At 41.9% G+C, this 15,296-nt stretch overlaps 1 pseudogene; it reads right to left on the bottom strand.

Annotated features, from left to right (window-relative positions):
* Window positions 1-1,505: 1,505 nt before the first annotated feature.
* Window positions 1,506-14,015, bottom strand: LOC147895340 (caffeic acid 3-O-methyltransferase 1 pseudogene; annotated as a pseudogene).
* Between the last annotated feature and the right edge of the window lie 1,281 nt (window positions 14,016-15,296).

The following is a 15,296-nucleotide window of genomic DNA, read 5'->3' as shown; positions in this document are numbered from 1 at the left end:
TATTGTGATGGTTATATAAAGTATATTATATATATGTATATATATGTTTTGAATTTCACCTTGTTTGTTGACTTTTGCTTTAGCATATTCTAAATTCTTATCTGTTTCTATGTTGAGGTACTCACAAGAAGAGAAAGCTCAAACACACACAACATTTGCTTGAACCTACTATTTCCTGCTTAGTTTAAAGTAAGGTATTTCCCTTTCTTGACTTTCAAAACTTATAGAAATCATATTTTTCTTCTATCTTTGTGAGCCACGTGTAACGAATATGAGCCCCTCGATTGATTTTAGCCCTTATGAATATGAGCCCTTAGACTGATTTTAATTGATGTCAATCATGAAAGTTTTATTTAAATAGCATAAAAACTCGTGGGTAAAAGCATATCTTTCCTTTTGAAACTCAAAAAAGGAAAAAGCATACAATTCTAATATTCTCAACTTACTTTTTTCATGTCAATTTAAAATATTGTTAATTTAAATCAACTTATTATAAATTTCATAATTCATTTCGCCTTTCCCCTTAGGCAGCCTATGGCACCCTAGTTAAATGTGTTAGTGTGAATTAATCATTGGTTTCTCAAGGATGTTAGACCTTATGCCAACCACTTTCTACAAAAGGCATGGTTTCCAGAATGATTTAGAGGATGCTACATTGAAGATAAGTGTGTCTTCTTAATGACATAAGGGAAATGCCCATGGGAGGCATTTCCAAGTGTCGAGGTACAAGGCCATTTTCCAAGATGAAATAGACAATGGACGGATCTGCAGCTTGCCAAGTCAACATCCATGTGATGTACTCAGGCAGAGGCGGCTCATTGGGCCTAGAAACCGAACAATGACTTTTGAAGTGCTTAAATTGAATATGAAGGGGTCCAGTCGACTGATGCTCGCCTTCAGTTGTTACGGATTCGAAGTTTCAGTAGCATTGATTGGGAGAGGGTGCTTGTTCATCCATCAGTGTCGGCGATTTGCTAGTAGTTGGCGGTAGGCTTTGTTGTGGAGTTTTTGGATGAGCATCGGGAGCTGATGGTTCAATTGATTTATTAGCGTCTCTTTTTGCCTATGGATGGAGGGTTGATCGCACAACCAATGTCTTCACTGGCGGTGATGGAGGCAGAGTTTGGAGTTCATTCTAGGGGTGAGTACAAGCTGAGTGGGTGTCAGGATGCTCAGATGAGGGATCTCTATCATTGAATACTTCAGTTGGTGTTTTTGCAGGCCAAAACTTACACCATCACTCCTCGAACTTGAGGGATGATTGCGGCTGCTAAGGAGCGGATAAATTTACAATGAGAAATGGGTAATTTGCATGAAGAATAAGTTTATAGGAGTGTCCATTATGGGTCTATTGCTTGCAAATACACTATAAAAAGCTAAGAGGTGAATGATGGCAAGATGAATGGAGAAATTGGGCTTTTCCATGTAGGATATTCTAGCCATAAGTTATTCAAGAAGTAAAGAAATGCAAGGTTAACCTTAGCTAATTTATGGAACTCCAGCCTTTAAAACTCATTCACAATGCAAACAACTTGCACTCTCGCATATCCTGCGGCATTCGCTAGATCTCTAAACTCCTCCTCAATCCACTCTTTCCCCCCTTGATTGTATGCAAACATCAACACATCCATATGATACACCGCTCGAGAGCTTAGCCCCATGTCCACTGCTGGAGCTAGCACCGCATCCATTACTATCACTTTCCCATTTTCTGGCAGTGCCTTGTGACAATTTTGTAGAAGCTTTAAAACCGATCATCGCTCCAATCGTGCAAGATCCACTCCAGTAGCATGACATCTAAGTTTAGACCTGGTTCTTTATATTATAGTCAGACAAGGATTTGCAATCACAAGCATGAACCTAGACCTCCACCAACATCAACAAGGCTTGTCAAACCATTAAAACCGTCATAGGTGTCTAGCAACGCTGGATTCAGAAGTTTTGTGTGATTTTCCATTACAGAATTAAATAATCTGTCAAATCGTATATCCTCTTGAGAGTAAGGGAATGCACCCTTCCCATGGGCTTTAGTGAAGGGCTCTCCACCATCTAGCATGGCTTCATCTAAAAAATGCCAGGTTTCCATAAATACCTTATCCTAGTGCATAAGCACATATGGAGCAAGCGATGCGCCATCTTTTTCGACAAGATACTCATAGACTGAAGTCAGACCCACTACAAGGCATAGGCCCTTTTCTGATGAAAATACCGATGCTTTTTACATTAAATATTTTTTTTAAATGAGCACAAACGTTGTTATTAAAGTCATTAAAAGCATCAGAAAAGAACCGTTACTATAAAGCATCGCTATATAGCGACACTGTTAAACGTCGCTATATAGCGACACTGATAATCGTCGCTATATAGCAACACTGGTAAACATCGCTATATAGCGACGATTAAAAGAATTAAAAAAAAGGATTAGTGGGGCTAAACAGGGCTTGCTATGGCCCTGTTTAGCCCCACCAATCCTTTTTTTTTTGTAATTACAAAAAAAAAAATTTATAAAAAAATTTCCCTTGCGAAAAGGGTGATACAAAATCGCTCAAATGAAATGATCAAGTAATAAAAGCATATATATGTTGAACATATACAACATTGTTTGTTACAAAATCACCCTTTCGAAAGGGTGATACAAAATTGCTCAAATGAGTGGATATACAAAATGACATACATGGTGAAGAAAATGCAAACTGCTACTACTACTCATTTGAATCGTCCTCGTCTTGTTGGCCTGATCCTTGGTCCTTGTGAGCTGCGCCTTCTTCCTCATCCTCATCACGTGCGTCTGATCCCTGGCCCTAGCAATCGCTCGCCTCCAATGATGGGGCGCTTGAGCTTTGACCCTAAGAGTAAACCATATAAATTGAAAATTAGATTGAAACTGAAAGAATAAAACAATTTAAAAAGTGAGATTACAAGTAGGATTAGACTTACACTGTGCGAGCAGCCACCTCGACCCAATCGACCATCGCTCCCATTGCCTCTTGCTCAATAAACCACGGCTTTGTTCCTATGTGAAATGCGCATCGCATCTCTGCATCTGTAGGAAGACGACCCATCGCAGCTTGCTGTGGATCCAATTTACGAGAGTTAGAGTTAGCTAAAGTGCATGTAATATGTAGTAAAACAAATAGAACAATACATTAAATGAGAAGAAGTAGACTTACCATGGTTGCCTCGAATGCCAACCATCCGCCTCCACCAAAGTGTGAAGTACCTACGATGTCTAGCCTTCTCTTCGTAGCCCTCCTTTGACCCTCAAACATTTTGGGATGGTCCCTTTTCTGCTTCTTGAAGAACTTCCAATCAGCTTTGTTTGCCCAGCTCAGTTTAGCCAACCCCTTTGTGATGGAAGTATGCAAGGTTGATCTACGATGCTTCAAGACCAAACCCATGCGCTCTCGCATATAATCCTTATTAAACTCCCAATTTGGTGGGTTAGGGTATTTTTGTTTTAATTCATTGATGACCGCCTGCTTCTTTTGGTCATATTGATATCGCCAATCAGTAGCAATGCCGCTCTTGAAGTGATGGCTCATAAACCGCCTCATGGTGGCCATCATTGCTTTGCCCTTTCTATCTTCTATTATCTGTCCGGAAGCCATGATTTGATAGGAGAGATCCCCTGATGAGTAAGGAGGACTGATGGTAGCAGAGTCAGAAGGAGTGGAAGCTGTGCGAGCGCTTCCACGAGGAGTAGCGGTGGGAGTAGGAGAGGGCAAGGGACCTAACTGATACTATGTCTCCAGGCCAAGTGAAGACCTATAGGAATGTGAGTGTACTGACTCGTCTACATCTCCCGAGTTAGCACAACATAAGCTGCCCTTCCTACTTTTCCTTCCCTTACGAGAGGCATGCGTAGGTGATGACCCCTCGGTCGAAGGGGCACGAGGGGACGGCTGGGTAGTACGTCCAGCCATCGGTGTAAGGGAGGGAATTGTTGAGGTTCTCTAAGATAGCAGAGAGAAGAATCTCGCTGCCTTCTCATCACTCATCTGTGCTACAAACTCGTCAATTCTCTTGACAAAGCCATGCACGACTAGCAAAGGAGTTCCCCGAGGGGTAGTCGCAGTGCTACGTCCAAGAGGAGTCGGACCAGGGGTAGTCGCAATGCTAGGTCCGAGAGGAGTTGGACCAGGGGTAGTCCTCGGGGTAGTCGCGTGAGAGGAATCAAAGTCCTCTGGAAGATATAGATGAGCTCTCCTCCTGCGAGGCTGTCCGTACTCGTCAGATGTGCGATGTGATCCCAAGTCTAACATAGACACAAACACCAAAACAAAAAACAAAAAACAAACATAAGCATAGGCATAGGCAAAGGAAAAGAGGAAGAAGAGGGAAAGGAAAAGAGGGGACATATGCATGATAAGCATAAGCATAAGAGACGGAGACATATGCTCATGCTTATGCTTATGCATGAGCATAAGAGAAGGGAGAAAGGAAAGAGAGATTGGAAAAGGGGAAAGAGGGAAAGAAAGAGAGAAGAAGAGGGAAAGGAAAGAGGGAAAAAGAGACAGATGCTCATGCTTATGCATGAGCACGTGTCTACTTCTCTTATGCTCATGCATAAGCATAAGCATGAGCATATGCTCATGCTTATGCTTATGCATGAGTATAAGAGAAGGGGGAAGGAGAGAAGAAGAGGGAAAGGAAAGAGGGAAAAAGAGGGAAAGAAAGAGAGAAGAAGAGGGAAAGGAAAGAGGGAAAGAAGAGGAAGAAGAGGGAGAGAAGAGGAAGAAGAGAGAAAGAAGAGGAAGAAGAAAGGAGGAAGAAGAGGAAAAGAGGAGGAAAAAGAGGAGCATATGTCTGCTTCTCTTACACATATTCTCATGCTTATGCTTATGCATGAGCATAAGAACATGAGCATGAAAGAGGAAAAAGAGGGGGAAAAGAGGAGAAGAGAGAAGAAGAGGGAAAGGAAAGAGAGATTGGAAAAGAGGAAAGAGGGAAAGAAAGAGAGAAGAAGAGGGAAAGTAAAGAGGAAAAAGAGACATGTGCTCATGCTTATGCATGAGCATAAGAGAAGGGGGAAAGAGAGAAGAAGAGGGAAAGGAAAGAGGAAAAGAGAGGGAAAGAAAGAGAGAAGAAGAGAGAAAGGAAAGAGGGAAAGAGAGAAGAAGAGGGAAAGGAAAGAGGGAAAAAGAGGAAAGAGGGAAAGAGAGAAGAAGAGGAAAAGGAAAGAGGGAAAGAGAGAAGAAGAGGGAAAGGAAAGAGGGAAAAAGAGGAAAAGAGAGAAGAAGAAGGAAAGGAAAGAGAGATTGAAAAATGAGAAAGAGGGAAAGAAAGAGAGAAGAAGAGGGAAAGGAAATTAAGAGGGAAAAAGAGACATATGCTCATGCTTATGCATGAGCATATGTCTACTTCTCTTATGCTCATGCATAATCATATGGTCATGCATAAGCATATGCTCATGCTTATGCTTATGCATGAGCATAAGACAAGGGGGAAAGAGAGAAGAAGAGGGAAAGGAAAGAGGGAAAAAGAGCAAAAGAAAGAGAGAAGAAGAGGGAAGGAGGGAAAGTAAAGAGGGAAAAAGAGACATATGCTCATGCTTATGCATGAGCATATGTCTACTTCTCTTATGCTCATGCATAAGCATAAGCATGAGCATATGCTCATGCTTATGCTTATGCATGAGCATAAGAGAAGGGGGAAAGAGAGAAGAAGAGGGAAAGGAAACAGGGAAAAAGAGGGAAAGAAAGAGAGAAGAAGAGAGAAAGGAAAGAGGGAAAGAGAGAAGAAGAGGGAAAGGAAAGAGGGAAAAAGAGGAAAAGAAAGAGAGAAGAAGAGGGAAAGGAAAGAGGGAAAGAGAGAAGAAGAGGGAAAGCAAACAGGGAAAAAGAGGAAAAGAGAGAAGAAGAGGGAAAGGAAAGAGATTGAAAAATGAGAAAGAGGGAAAGAAAGAGAGAAGAAGAGGGAAGTAAAGAGGGAAAAAGAAACATATGCTCATGCTTATGCATGAGCATATGTCTACTTCTCTTATGCTCATGCATAAGCATAAGCATGAGCATATGCTCATGCTTATGCTTATGCATGAGCATAAGAGAAGGGGGAAAGAGAGAAGAAGAGGGAAAGGACAGAGGGAAAAAGAGGGAAAGAAAGAGAGAAGAAGAGGGAAAGAGGGAACGTAAAGAGGGAAAAAGAGGGAAAGAGGGAAAGTAAAGAGGGGAACAGAGGGTTCCTACGTCCATCACTGCAGCTAGCACTTAAGGCGCTAGCTGCAGGCCAATGCAAGTAACAAAAATAACAAATGGAAAAAAGAGGAAGCACTTACCTGAAATAGTACGTCCCGCTCGATGTTGTGTACTAGCCCTACAAAAGAGAGGAAACATACCATTTTTCAAATAAGATGTTAGAGGAAGGAGGAGATTGCAAAAGTAACTTCTTGAAAGGAGGAGATTGAGGAGACAAGGAAAAAGAGAAGGAAGAGAAATACAAAAAAGGGAAAGAAGAGGTGAGTCTTCTTTCTTTCTTGAAATCTCGTTTTTTGTTTCAATCCTTTGAAAACAAGCATGAAAACTAGTTTATAGGTTTAGCAATACAAGGAGAAGCACTCACAAAACTAAAGCTAACAAGCAAATAACCTACATTGTTGAAACAGACTCACCTCTTGAAAAACTTCCTTTCAAGAAACCAAAGAGGGAGAAGGGTGCAGAGGGAGCACAAGAGCTAGGAGAAGGATGAGGAGTGGAGAATAGAGTGGGAGGTTGTCCGAAATAGGTGGGAGGTCATCGGAAATAGGTGCGAGGAGAGATTGCCTTCTTTACTTGTAAGATTAGAGAGTGCTAAAGAAAGCACCACGTGTAGTATCGGGTTTCGATTTTAACCCACAGTGTTGCTATATAGCGACGCTTTTTCGTCGCTATATAGCGACGTTTTTAATTAAAAGCGTCGCTATATAGCGACGCTTTAAAACACTTTTTATTCTAAGTTGAAGGGAAGCTCATAGATGCTATTTTATAACTGTTAATATATTTTCTTGCAACTTATGTTGTGATTTTGTAAGTGTAGATGGAAGGGACGAGTGGAAGCTCGTCCGATGATGCGTCAATGCCCGAGAGCACAAAGTGGCTTACGGAGAGGTTATACTGTCATTGCACTCATTGCAAGTGAGAAGTACGACATCAATGTCATATTATCATGTGCCACTTGTGGATGTATTGGGAGGAGCCCAAACCAGTACCCATCGTTGGTGTTGCACTTGTTGATGGACTATCGGTAAGTCAAAGCTATTTAAGTTCGCAGTCTTATTGGATACCAGGAAATACAAGATCTTATATTTGCACAAAATCTTAAAAGAGGATAAGGAGGGTGACGAGGGTACGCATATACCTTCACACTTTGAGCAAGACTATAGTCTCCCGGATGATGATGAGGGTATGGTCGACATGATGGATTCTATTTTTAGGGGCACTACATCCCATGTACATGTGATGTCAGAGTCTGAGGTCAAAATGCGAGAGTTGCAATCAACACAATTGTACGAGGGTGCTAGGATGTGTAAACTACGTGCTTGTCTCTTAATCTTGAATCTGCAAGTGAAGTATGGGTGGTCGGATACAAGTGTCTCAGCCTTAATGAGGTTAGCTCTTGCATTAATTTGACTCATTATTTGGATATTGTTTGTTTTGAGAATCATCATTTGGATAGTGTATACCGAATCATCATTGTTCGAAGCCTATGTATGTTTGAATTGTCATAGGTTGCTCGAGAAGATGTTGCCTACACCAAATACCATGCCCGCATCAAGAGATGAAGCGAAAAAGATGCTAACAATGGTGGGTATGGATTATGATACCATCCATGCTTGCCGTAATGATTGTATTCTCTTTCGTCGTGAGCATGGAGATTTGGCTAGTTGTCCAAAGTGTGGGGAACAACGATATAGAGATGACTTGCAGGGTGAGCGGATACCGGTAAAGGTCTTGAGACACTTTCCCATCATTGCAAGAATACAACACATGTTCCGATGCAAATCCATAGCGGAGTTGATGACATGGCATGCATCTCATCGGTCCACTAATGACACATTGAGGATTCCCGCAGATTGTGCAGCTTGGAAGCACATAGATAATCAGTGGCCAGACTTTGTGAGGGAGCCACGCAACTTACATCTTGGGCTCGCCTTGGACGGTGTGAATCCTTTCGGGTTAGCTCGACATCTTGGCCGACATGGCCCATAGTCATGGTGAATTACAATATCCCACCATGGCTAACAATAAAAAAGGGACACCTCATGCTTGCACTACTTGTGCCAGGAAAGTATAACGCAAAAAATATGGACGTGTACATGGCACCTTTGATAGAGGAGTTACAGATATTATGGAGAGGAGTGCAGGTCTTTGATATTTCCAGAGCTCTTAGACATACCAATGATATTTTGGTCAGGGGTATCTTGATATGGACCATGCATGACTATCCAAGATATGGAGAGTGCGCAGGTACGTGGTTGTGTTTTTACATGTATAATGAGAGATTATGCTTTTATGACTCTCTTTCGCATGCATGTCTTATACTAACACATTCATGCACGCGTGCAGGACTTGTTACAAGTGGGTACCATGCTTGTCCTGCTTGTGGACCGGCTCTGAAATCGCTTGCACGCTACTCCAAACATATGAGGAAAAATGTTTATGAAGGTCACGTGGAGGTCAGCCTGATCCACCACCATCATATTTGAAGGCAAATGACTGGATTCAAGCTTGGAGGGCGAATGGAGAGGAACCTCCTCCTGGTATGAAGAGGTTATCAATCTTTCATGAGCTTCTTATTGGGGTCAGTTACAAATCAATCATCTCTTGGATCCCATGCATATCTTCAAGAATGTGGGGGCTACTATTTGGGCACACTTGGTTGGTTCCAAAGACTCGAGAGGAGTGCGAGAAGACATGCGTGCTATGAATAGGATGTCTCATTTGTGGCCCCAAGTGCATGCTTCGGGAAAAGTTGTCCTCCCGAAAGCAACGTGGATCCTCTCTACGAGGGAGGAGGCAGCAGTCAAGGTAGACATTGCCTCTTTTCAAACACCGATAGGGTACATGCATTGCTTGAAAGGAGCATTTTCAAAGGATAATAAGCTTAGTGGGCTCAAGTCCCATGATTGGCACAAGGTCTTACAGGTATTCTAAGTAGAATTAGTGTACACATAATCTTGATGCGTTAGCGTAATTATGATTATGTTATATTGTTGACATGACTTCTTTGTTACTTTGATAGTTCATCCTCCCAATTACAATAAAAGGGTGTTTACAAGAAGATGTTAGAAATGCTATATTCAAGATCTGTGGTATTGTGAGGTATGCTAACTATCAAATCACATTGATTGCATTTTCTTCAAAAAGCTGATTAATCTGTAGACTGATTATGAAAATATCTTACATGGACATGTGAATTAGGTGGATATCTCAAAAAGAGATCTCCATATCGAGTATCGAGAAGGCTAGTGTGGAATCCATCGAAGCAGTATGCTTTCTTGAGAAGCACTTTCCCTCGAGCATTATGACAACTCAAGTCCACTTCCTTGTGCACATAGTTGATGAGGTGGCTATAGCAAGTACCATTCATAGTCGATGGATGTTTTTTCTTGAGCGGTTTATGAAAACTTTAAAGGGATTTGTAAGACAAAGAGCAAGACCAGAAGTAAGCATGGTAGGGGGATGGCTTGTGCAAGAGTCATTAGTATATATCACAGAGTTTCTTGCATCCATGGATCCCGATATGCCGCAAGCTTGGCATAACAAGGATGATGATCGCATCGTTGGCAAGGTTCCCCAAGGAAAAGGGATTGAAAGAAAGATGAGCGAAGAGCAAATGGAGAAATTCAATAAGTTTTGTATCCTCAATAGCCCTGAGATGCAGAAGTGGATTGAGAGATATGAAGTGGCCAAAGAAGAAAGAATAAATGCAAGGATGAGATTCAAAGTAATGTACAGGCGATCGCAACCATATCCACGAGATCTGGCTCTTCTCCCTACTCACATGTCACTTGATTGGCTACAACTGGCTCTACGTAAAGCCGAACGCGATGGAGAGACAATAAACAAGTGCGAGCGAGAGTTATCATCTGGATGTATGGTGCATGTAAGTTTCTTACCTCTTGACGTAATTAAGTAATTATTTGTGGCAATATATGCTATAAAATAGATGCATCTTCATTGTTTTAATGATGCTCTTTTACAGTACAAAAAGTACAGTGCATTATGGTCATATGGACGACATTTTCACATGGAACGCATCGATTCAAAGAGAGTCACGTATGATTGTAGAGTCATGGCTAACTTCACACAAGATAGCTGAGCAAGTGCTTCGGATACCAATCTTCTCTCCTCACAGTTAAATTATTGTGGAACCATACGCGACATCTATGAAGTTGATTTCAGACGATTTAGTATTTTCATTCTTGATGTAAAATGGTTTAGAACTATTTACAACGGTCCCCATGCGATAATGAGAAAAGATAGTAGTGGTTTCTTTGCAATAGACGCCACCAAACATTGGACCAATGAAAGTGATACTTTTGTTCTTCCCGAGCATTGTGAGCAGGTGCATACTAATGATTTAATTAATCGAAGCTTTCGTTTTTAAAGATCCATTGATACATGTACTTGAGCATAATTTCATATATATAATTGACGACATTTGGCACCCACCTTCAATATAGGTGGTTTTTCATCCGGATCGTTCTGATCCAAGATGGTGGTACGTGATCCAAGTTACACCACGAAGTAAGCAAATTTTTGAAGATAGAGATGTGGATATGGAGATGCCACTACCAATGCCGGATCCAATTGATGAATCTAGCGAAGAAGATGTAGATCACCATATGAGCCAAGAGGAAGATGCGCATAATGACATCGCACGGTAGGAAGATGGAGATCACGATATTGAGGAAGAAGACATTGATCATCAAGAATCACCACACTTTATTGAAGAAGATGATCAAATACTTTTAGGTGAACGTACGATGCTAGAGTACGATGATGATATAGGAGATCAACTCAGTATAGAGTTGCAGATAGACTTGTTTGGTGCCTTAGACTTAGCTCAAGATGAAACAGTTGATGTAAATGCTCTTAATTGATTTTTTTCATCTCAAACTTGGACATGAATATATGAGCTTCAAAGGCTTGATGTACATGCTCTCATATTTTTATTCTCTATGAGATCAAACATGTATGAAAATTTTAAAAAAAATTGTCATTGGAAAAAACTAACTTTTAAGGCCTATATGGGCAAAAAACCTCTTTGGAAAACATCGCTATAAAATAGTATATCAGTGTCGCTATATAGCAACACTTAAAAGTCGCTATATAGCGACCTTTATAAAGGTCGCTATACAGCAACTTTTGGCAAGCGTCGCTATATAGCGATGCTTTACAGAACCCACTTTTCATATCGACGATTAATCCCATGCGAGCGCTAAACCTCGGTACGTAAACGTCGCAATAGGATCAGTGTGTAGTAGTGAATTAATCGATATAGAATATACATTACGAGACCTATCATGGTCATTACCCGTTTTTTCCAAAAACTTACAAGTGTCTCTTCCTTGGGATTATTTCAAAAAAATCTCTAATGAATGCTCCCAAAGACCTTAGAAGATTGGACTTTTCTTTTTGATCAACAATGTTTATGAAAGAGAATCTTTCCCATTCCCAGTTATTAGGGGGAAGCTCTTCCAGCAATCCAAATCTTAACCAACAACGATATCCTTAGAACAACTATAAAATAAGAGAAAATAATGAGACTGTGATGATAATTTTGCATGGAGCTCGCCTTAAATCCTCAAAGGATTCTTACGTAGTCATTTGAAATCTGGCATTAATCGATCAGATAGACTTGAAGAGTTTGGCTCTAAGGTGGACAACGTTCATGGCTTCATATCGTTAATGAAGTACGGAAGTTCACGTCGCCAACTAGAAAGCATGTATTGAGCAATTTCACTTTATTCTATTTTTTTGTGTAAGCCACCATTTGTACTTTAGCATGGCACTAAGCTACTGTTACAAGCTTCCTATTGCACCATTCTCATGCCCATACTCATTTGATAGTATTCATTTTCTCTGAAGCAATGTCTTATGGAGCTTGTTGAGAGACTCTCTTCCCCGACCCACAGCGGAAGCAAGTCGGAGTAGAAGAGGTCACGCTCCCTGTCGATATGTAAAGGCCAATGTAGTTCGCTTTTCTGCCAGCTCGGTGCCTGGAACCTAATAGGAGCTGGACTCGAAAGCCACTGCAGACCGTCTCACATGCAGAGCAAGCTATGATTGATCACTTGGTCGTCTCTGCAACTCAACCATTGTGGGGTACTGTATAGTAGGTGTTCTATATGACAGGAACAGTTAGCTTTCCTTGGGTCTCCGTTGAGCCCTCAGCTAACGTAGAAATCAATCACAATGCATGTCCGTGGTTCTATCAAAGTGGCATCGAGTCTCATCTACTATTTTTTTCAGATATGCTTAATCAACGTATCCCAGTGGGGTTCGGGACTCGGAGCCCTTAGCTGCCCTTAGCGACAACTATATCGTCATTATCACTAGTTTATGCCGATATCATCTGTGGGATCGTTGCTCCTTCACGTGAGATGTGAGTGCTGACGGTCATAACATATTATCGTTTCGTCGTGTAAGCCTCATATCAGTGTATATCTCTCGTCTGCGTCAATCTATATGCTTTCAGCCAGTCAAGCAAAGTGCGGTGCATCATTATGTATACCAGATCGAAATGTTGAAGTCCTCAAATCAAAGACGTAAGAACACGCAGTCAAGAAAATACGAGACATAGTCTACAGTTGTAGCTTTCAGGCCTGACTATTCCAGGCTGCCCTAGAGCTAGATCTATTGCACTGCATTGCCCAGACGAGTTTTTTTGCTTTAGCATATCCGCTATTTTGCAATCAACCTATGGCCATCGCCTGTCTTCACGGAGGAGTATCAGAAGTAGGCGGAGGAGCTGCAGGCCTACATTGCACAGGTAGAAGCCCACCTGGCAGAGGAGAAGACTGGCAAAGGTTTGATCTGATAATCAAAAGCGTGAAGCCAACTACATATCATGGAGATCTTGCACGAGAAGTCTGAGCGACATGAACTAGTACAACGATTCATCTTCCTTCCAATCGTTCCTATTCGCTTCGCCCCAGCGATATGCTGTGCATGGCGCAATCACCCACAACAAATCTATGTAGTTTCAAATGCCCACTCTGTCTCCATATTTGTGGGGGCTCCATAAGTTTTCCCTCGTGTGTGATGAATGTCCGCCTAAAGCTTCAGTGTCGTGCTCCAGGTCTTTCGTATTGAAATGCGTAAAAACACTCTTCGGAGTTGTGTTCCCAATACTAATTGACTGCTACCGTGTAGAGCGCTTTGGATACTTCGGGGTTGGGGTCTGTGGAAGGTTCCACTTGACTAGTTGCCTTGCACATGGGTTGTTGGAGGTGATGTACTAGTACCTCTAGCCGTCATTCATAAAGGAAATGGGTACACAGTCTCCTAACTATCAATGGAGAGCAGTTCTCTCACCCACTATGTCAGATTACGATGTTGTTTCTTTTTCGTAGGCATATAGTTTGTCTTTTATTAGTTCTTATGCATTTGCCTAATGATAATCATAAGGTCCAATGTTGCTCTTATTTTCAAATATATCTCATCTTATCTTATATCTTATCTTACTATATATTAACGACGGAGGGAGGCCATACTATGCCACGTGTCATTGGGTGGAGAGAGCTTGGAGGGCACCACGTGTCGCACTACTAGGACCTACAAGGGAGGAGATCTTGGAGTGGAACATTGAATTCTTAGGTGCATTTTGAATGAAGTAGGTTGGCATTTTGAAATTTGAAGTCTCTTTCCGTGCTCACGGTCCTCTGTGCTAACACTCAACCTTCCCTCTCACAACCTCCTTGCAGCCGTTTCGAAAGAGTAGCGAATGATTTCGCATTGGTAGCTTGGCATTGCTTAACCTCTGGCCGCTTCTCCAAGTATCGCCTCTGACAACCTCTTTGCACCTTCGCTCATGCTTACGTTCTTTCCTACTTTCATGCTTGGTAGAACATCAAAATCCTATTTCTAGGAAGCCCAACATCTAGCTGTTGCAAGTGCACCACCCGAACTACTTTCGTAGATGAAGACTCTATGCAAACAGAGCAAGATGCATTGAATGTTTCGTGATGCAACAAAATCAAGCAGACAAAGCGATGGTTGATCTCTGTGGTTGTGTGCATTGGTAGGTGAGGGTGGAAGATGAAGAAAGAAAAGAAGGTGATCCCGAAGCGTGTGTCCATTGTCTCCTTCCACTCAGATCCTTCACTCTGGCCTTTGCATTTGAAAGAAAGAACGCTGCTTGCATCCTTTTGCAATGTAGTGAATAGGGAGAACTACCTACTATAGTTGTACAAAACCCACAACACAGGTCCTAGCAAAGATTCTAAAAAAGCTAAGCCTTGAGCCAATTGCCCTACTGCGCTCGGGAAGACCCCATTGCGTTGCTCGCGCACCATGATGCACTCTTGCTTGGAGTTTCTACTCCTTGCCACCTTCTGGCTCACCTACAGCTCGCAGTTTTTTGATGCCTCCTACATCCTCCAGCGCATGGAAAAATTGCATGCCATCGACACAAACGGTGATACACATCAACAAGAGAGGTGGTGTTCAGAAACACCATTACAAAACGTCATGCATTTTGCTTCATAGATCACAGTAGGTTGACTACTCTACTTCTTATCTCTTGCAACAGGTGCATCATCGTTCAGTGTGGATATGGCTCCAGTGACTCTTGGATAGACCGATTCTTTGCCATTCTAATGGGTTGCATCATTCTGCCATAACCAAACCAAGGCCAATGGAGGAAAAGGACTTTTGTCATTTTAATTGGTTTGAATTTGTAGGCGGGAAGCAAAATCCCACGGTCGCTTCCCAAGAGGAGGAAAGTGGGGTGGCAACAAGCACATCAGTATCTTCCTTGCTGATTTCGGCCTTCGTCTTCTCGATAAGCGACTTTCTCTCTTCTACACCAGTATCTTCCTTGCTGATTTCGGCCTTCGTCTTCTCGATAAGCGACTTTCTCTCTTCTACACCTAACAAGTCCTTATGCCATTTGTCTTTCTTCTCTTCGCACCGCAGAGGTGAAAAAAATCTATGGCATTGACGCCATCGTTTGGAACTGCTAAGCAAGACAACATTAACGTAGTTGTAGGATGCATGGATTCAAAACGTGTGTTGTTTGAGAAGGAGCTAACGAAACTAGAAGAGGCTATTGATCAACAAGATGTACAAGGATTAGTTTGAGGTGCATAGTGA

This window comes from Dipteris shenzhenensis, chromosome 13 (genome assembly GCF_047967505.1).
Source record: "Dipteris shenzhenensis isolate YYH24624 ecotype China chromosome 13, Dip_SZ_1.0, whole genome shotgun sequence".
Classification (NCBI taxonomy): Eukaryota; Viridiplantae; Streptophyta; class Polypodiopsida; order Gleicheniales; family Dipteridaceae; genus Dipteris; species Dipteris shenzhenensis.
This window is presented reverse-complemented; position numbering and strand designations above follow the sequence as displayed.